The 7,121-nt window shown below is 45.6% G+C and overlaps 1 pseudogene; it reads right to left on the reverse strand.

The window, feature by feature from the left end:
* Positions 1 to 3,965: 3,965 nt before the first annotated feature.
* On the reverse strand, positions 3,966 to 6,278 carry LOC120706891 (annotated as a pseudogene).
* Between the last annotated feature and the right edge of the window lie 843 nt (positions 6,279 to 7,121).

A 7,121-nucleotide genomic window follows, 5' to 3' on the forward strand; every position in this document is an offset into this window, starting at 1 on the left:
GGGTCGTGCAATAATAGTCCCAATCCGAGTGGATTTTGGTTTGAGATCAATCTGAGTCCGAATAGAACTCGAGTTGTATTCGAGTTTCGGCTCGATCTCCTTGGCGAGGTTGGGAAGCAACATGACGCCGCGATCATGAGATCTGGCGAGCTTGTTGGAGTCTTCCGACGTGGAGTTCTTCGGCACGGGAGAGTTGGTTAAGTGGCTATCAAAGCCGCCTGAACTATTGGCGACGCAGGCCCATGAACCGAAGATGAAGGTGGCGCCTCTCGGAAGCGTCATGGTGCTGAAAGCGAAAGTGGCCATCGAACTCGCCGATGAACTCGCCGAATCCCGTACCTGGTGCGTCAGCTGTCGGTGTTTACCGCCAAGTCTGCTCAGGGATATCCTTAGCAGTAGGGTTGTAGGTAGGGATCGACGGCTCTGGAACTCGATGGTGCAAGGAACACAAAGATTTAAACAGGTTCGGGCCGCGAGTTGCGTAATACCCTACGTCCTGTGTTGTGGTTTGTATTGCCTTAGGTGTAGATGTGTTTCGAGGGGGTCCCTGCCCGCCCTTATATATCCGGGTCGGGTAGTTTCCTTGTACTGCAGCTAGTACTACGCCTATTAGGGTAGTTACAAAAGAGGTAAAATACATTCATGAGTTATCCCTTACTCTAGAACATTCTATGCCTGTGAGCAGTCCCGCTGTCCCGGGTCTGACAAATTTTGCTTTGCATAGCTGAAAAGTTTGCTTGGCGACAAAACAAATGTATTTTTGGTTGCCTTGATTTCAGCCCCGCCCAAAGTTTGGCATTTTTGGATTGACTCCCGGGAGCAACCAAACAAGGGTATGAGAAAAAGGGAAAAAGCTAGATTTGTAATTAATAAGATTAATTTATAATGTTTCAATAAATTTTTGTGATGTAATAAAGTAATAAAATAAATAGTCAAAGTTGCATGTAATAGTGTTAAAGACAAAAGCGGCCAAAGAAAAAAGAACGGAGCAATTATTAAGTCATTCAACAGCCTCTTAACTTCTATAAAAAAAGCAGCCTCTTAACTTACACACACAAAAGAAAGGGTATAGCTTTGTTTCTTTTTTTTGTTGTTGTTGAAAAGTGATTTCAATGAACCTATAAGGGCAAGTACATTTGTGTCGTCTTAAAGGCGGTCTCATGCAGTGGCACGTAATCTTGGAACGATCTACTACACAACTTCTACGATAGCTTGTCTTTTTAGTTGTCTTATATTTATACCACATCCCTTGTTATATGGTGAAATAAAGAAATATTTTGAGTTGGTCGCAACAACAACTCGTACAATGGTGGGGATTGCATGAGATGATCTATGAGACTGCTGACGTGTAGCAAAGTATATGCTCTAACGTGAAACAAGCTAATACAAAATTACCGGAGGTTACAAATTTTCTTTTCTTTTCTTTTGAAAGGTAATTCTCTCTTTTTCTCCAGCAATCCGTTTGGTGGACATGCCACGTAAAGTACACTTGGGAAGTTGGGATCATATGCAATCATGCTTGTGGTGTGGTGCTCACCGGCCTAGTATGTAGGGGCAGAGCTATGAATCCAAGACAGAGTGCCAAGTAAAAGTAGATTTTGTTTAGTTGCATAATTCAAAACTCCAAATTCCAAAACTATCATATACATGAAGCATTAAATATAGACGAAATAAAAAACTAATTCCACAATTTGCTTGTAAATTGTGAGGCAAATTTAATGAACCTAATTAGGGCTTGATTAGACACTAAATTGCTACAATAACATGTGCTAATGATAGATTAATTAGGCTCATTAGATTCGTCTCGTAGTTTAGAGACGAGTTCTGTAATTAGTTTTGTGATTAGTCTATGTTTAATACTTCAAATGTGAAAAGATTTCCTTTTGAAATTTTTATGGGAGTCATCTAAACAAGCCCGTAGTAGAAAACGTAGATTGCTCTGCGGGAGTCATCTAAACAAGCCCGTAGTAGAAAACGTAGATTGCTCTGAGAGTTCCGTTTCATCTATATTATTGGCATGACATGGTTCCGTTTCATCTATATTATTGGCATGACATGAGTTCCGTTTCATCTATATTATTGGCATGACATCCGTACAAAGGTGCTTTTTTTTAGATAAAGGGAAACCGGCCTCCACTATCACATTGTAATAACTTGCGGCCATATATTAGAAAGGTGCAAGTGCTCTATATGATAACGATGAAGCGCGTGTGGTAATAAATTACTAATGAGAAATGTTTTTTTGAGAGGGAAATAAAGCTACAGTGTTTTCTATAATATTGATCAAATATATAAATAGTTTGACTCTCCAACGCGCCTATTATTGTTGTTTTATTTTTTTGGAGAGGGAAATAAAGTTGCAGTCTACAGATAGGACGCGTTGGTTATTAATCAGGCGATCTCATCTCCGATCCGTATTCGCAACAGCCAAGTACAATTTTCAGTTGCTCTTTTCTTTTTTAGACCAGCAGAAAGGGAACAACAATAATAAAACCGGCTTAGTAATAGCCTTAAACAACTGCCACTGATCCAACTTTTTGCGGCAATGACAAAATTTAGTGGAGTTTGTTTTTGTTTATCTACCTGCCAGCTCGTCTCTTCGTCCGTCACGAGCTCGCCACAGCAACGACAATAATAGACGCACGCATCATCGCCCATGCTGCATTGACTGCGCAGGTCTTGGTCTGGAAATCTTTGTGTTGCATTGGGGCACGACACATGTATGTTCGTTGCATTGCTTGTCAACTGTGCTGTGCACATGTGTACGTTGGGCAGCTACTTGTTGTACTGTACTGTTCATTTGTTAGTTCTAATCCCAATCGTATGACCCCAAACACATGTGATGCAAATGCAATCAATCATCTAACGCCAGCAACTGCTTAATTAGTCTCCAACGGCGATTGGCCATTACCGGAATCCGGGACCGGAACGCCTTGTCGCCTAGCCCGATCGCTCCTTTCGCTCGCTGTCAAGGTCAGGAACGGCATTGTTTACATACAGTAACCATGACTAATTACACACAGGCAACTGGAGAAAGTAGTAGGTGACCGTCAGTAGCAAATTGATCGACTGGTACAACAGTGTTAGCTCGCAGCTGCAGCACAGCTATGCAAGAGCCAGCAGCGTATCCAACTGAAACCCCAAGCAATGGTTATGTGACGACGCCAAGTCTGAATCCCCGTGTCAGGCATGCCGAGATTAGCGAGAAGATTTCTCGAACTGCCAACGACCGCGGCGAGCATGGTCTGATGGCCGTGTGGGTGCCGTGGCACTAAGCCAGACGACTTGGGGAGGGTTTCCGCCGCGTCCGGCCGGTGACGGCGACGCGGCAACCACCGGCACATGCAGGTATGCACGGCCGGACGGCGAACGGTTGACGAATGACGAGCGATGGACAGGGCTCGGCCTTTCTGGGGCACCTGCCTCCTAGGTTGAAGGCTCGACAGCGAGCAACGCTGATTATGGCCGTGACTGGCGGCACCTTCCGCCGGTCATCATAGGCCTCGTTTTTTTTTTCTTGTTTCCGAACGTGCTCTTGTTAACGATCTCACCCGTTAGCGTATGTCTATTATTTTTCAACGCAAATTATGCCAATCCTGAAGCAGTGCAGCAGAAGTGCAGAATGACGGGTTATTCTTCATTTCACGCTCCTCCATAATTCAACTTGCCCTCCACGAGGGGGAACTGGAAAAAATAAAACAAATGCGCATGAATAAATTGGCATCGAAGGCTTCTTTTGCTTGACGCATGCAATGCATTATCCACACGGATGGGCCGAACTGAGTTCTAATTCTTGGCCCATCCTGCCATCCATAGCATATGGTTTTAAGCAATATTTGGCCCAGCGAAACAAACCAAGCAGAGTTCCATGACTCGAACCATTACCCAGTAAAAGCAACTGAGAAAACCGACGGACAGCTTTCTCCACTCAGGCATGCTATATGCCTCCACAATCGAGTAGTTTCTACCGTAAAACACTAAATCATATGAAATTTTATTTTATCATTATGGTTCAAATGCAGCCATCCAATTTCCACTCTTAAGAGACCAGACGAGCTTATTTGTGCCGGTCTCCAGAAACACATCATCACTGGTTTTAACCTCCTCAAACTTATCAGGATCATAGCAGGTTCTTCTGGGCAAGTAATACCCCCACTGCTGTACACATGACAACAGAGATCAGACTGTCTCGGGATCGCAAGCACTCCTTCCATGTCAACGGCTCGGAGACTTTCCTCAACACCTCCTGAAACTGTTGTTTGGTGTCATCCAGAGACCCAGAATTGTCGATCACTATGTCCGCTTCCGACTTCTTCCAGTCCAGAGCAAGCTGTGCGTTGATCCTGTTCTGAGCTTGTTCTTCAGAGCACCCATCTCTTGACAATGAGCCTCTCGATCTGGGTTTCTGGATTAACCCAGACAACAATGACTGGATTTGTCCATCTATCCATCTTTGTTTCGAACAGCAGCGGGATGTCCAGGACGATAACCTTGCATCCCTTCATCCACAGTTTTGCAATCTCCCAGAATATGCCAGAAGAAATATGTGGCGCCAGAAGACTGAAATTGAACAATAAGTCATACATGAAATGGCGCCAATCATGACAGAATATATTTACCAAAAGATATTAGCGCGAAGGAATCATTAAGCACTTAAGAACTAGTCATGAGATTATGGAAGACCAAACAACTGCGAAGACCTATCTCAAAGTTAATTATGGCACCTTTCAATGCAGTGAACTTTAGTTTCTCCAGCATTCAAGGATTGCTCGTGGAAACCTTGTCACATTTTATTACTAATATGAAACAAAGATCAGTATTAATAAAGCACATAGTTGGTATGTATAGAAACATACAGCAAAATAATGTCATTTTTCATGCCAACCAAAAAGATATTCGAGTACATGATACAGAAATAAGTGATGATGCTCTTCCTGATATGATTATTTTGTAGTAATAGCTAGATAAGCAAATTAATTCATAAATCTGCATTCTTAGAAAAAAAATGCAAAATATTTGAATTAGTGAAAGCTGTACCGGTTAAGAAGTTGTCGCTTTGATGGGTCAGAAAACACAATTTGTCCCAAGCGAGCTCTGTCAATTTCTCCATTGTCTAACAAAATTTCATCCCCAAAGGCTTTTACAATCTTCTTCCAACCTCCAGTACCTTTCTGCACTACATTCTATATATGCAATGCTACGAAATTAGTACAACAAATATTTGTCACCTCTCACAGGCCTCACGGCATCAAGTGAAAAAAAAACTCAAAAAGTACTATTAATATCTAATAGACATGCTTTGCAGTGCAAGTTATATATCTAAGCCATGCTTGGCAGCAACTACTGTTGTGGTTTGCGAGTACAATTGTTGCTAGGCCACATATCAAAATGACAGAAAAATATTGCTCCGTGCATTATGGTGGCACTGATTCTGTTATAGTTGCCAATTTGTTATCCAAGCTATCCATTGATTAAAGAAACAATTATATGATTTTACAACCTCCAACCAACACAAGACTACGTTTGAGAGGTTGCCAATCCCTGTTATCATGTTGTTATTCGTACAAGATCTGTTCTAAACAGTTCCCATTGGAAGAAGAGAATAAGCTCTGCAAATAAGTTCAGGAATCTTTTTTATTTTGAGTCTCAAGTGAATGTACATGTCTGTAATGAGTGAGATGAATGCCACAGCTTCATGTGAAAATTAACAGGATTCTTTCTTGGAACATAACTGCATAGGTGGAGATAGCCGGTGGACTCTAATTATCAACTTATCTCCCCCCATACAGACCAGGCTCTACCTCCTCTTATTTTTGCCAAAAGCAAAATTGGCACGACTATATGTGACTTTTTTTTAACACAAGCATGCAAAGACTGAAGTTTTGGCGTCCAGTTATTCACACTAAATGCGCAAGGACCTGGTTGTTCCTCTTGTTGATTCTAACCAAAAGCACTGCTGAGTGTAATTGACAAATCTAAGCTTTACGGTGAGACCTAAAGTGTACCAAATTTAACATCATACAAAAGCTCGCAGCTTAAAGCTACAAACTTTGAGGCTAAAACTAAGTAGGCTTTGCACGGAATTGTCAGATAAGTCAAGGACTGGGCAGCCCGCTTAGCTTACCCGAGCAACGACGTCGGCGTCGACGACAGGGACTCCAGCGTCCTTGAAGAGGTTGGACACGGTGCTCTTCCCGGACGCGATCCCGCCAGTCAACCCCACCAGCCTCATCTCCTAGGTTCACCCCCCCACCCCCCCTCTCGCTGCAAACGAAAACAGCGTACATCCTCAGTAGCCGATCTCTTACTTCCACAGGGAACGGAGCACTAGGACCAAAGGAGATCCAAAGTTGGGGAGAGGGAGTTTACCCGGGGTGTTGCAGTGCAGGGCGCTCCGGCGGTGTTGGATTGGGCAGCGATGGGTTGGAGGAAGGGAGCGGGGTAGGGGAGGAGGGGAAGTCCGGCGGCGGCGCCGCAGGTTTGTGTGGCGGCGTTTCCGGTCGAGGGAAAAGAATATGGGGGCAGGCCGGTTGTCAACGAGCGAGCTAGGGTCCCGTAGGGATCAGATTCTAGATTTTGATAAGCTAGGATTTTGGATGGATTAGAGAATCTGGATTTAGGATAAAATGGTTGTTTGGAGACGTGGATTTCAGTAGCTGATAATCATGGGCGGGGAGCCGGGGACGCGGCGGGCGACGGCGGGGAGGCTGGCGCTTGAGCGGCTACGGGCAGGGAGGGGTGGCTTGCCTGCGCTAAGGAGCGGCACCCGGGCGGGGAAAAGCGCTCGGGCATTCCGTGGCGGGTCGGGCGGCCGCGCGCGGGGAGGGGCCATGAGGGCCTGCCTGGGCGGGACTGGCGGCAAAGACCGAAGCTTGCCCCGGCGGGGAGGGGCGAGACGGGCGGCGACTGCTGGTAGGGACGAGGGCAGCGACGGTTTGGGGGGGGGGGGGCTACAAGTGCAGGCGGTGGCGAACGAGCTGTGGCGGCGGCAGCCTGTGCGGGGAGGGGCAGGGACGAGCGGCCGCCGCGGCGGCCTGTGCGGGGTATGGGCGGGGACGGCCGGCAAGAGCGGTTGCGCAGCCGGCGGAGGAGGGAAGCGGGAGTCGAGGACGCCGACTAGA

This window comes from Panicum virgatum, chromosome 5K (genome assembly GCF_016808335.1).
Source record: "Panicum virgatum strain AP13 chromosome 5K, P.virgatum_v5, whole genome shotgun sequence".
NCBI classification, from domain to species: domain Eukaryota; kingdom Viridiplantae; phylum Streptophyta; class Magnoliopsida; order Poales; family Poaceae; genus Panicum; species Panicum virgatum.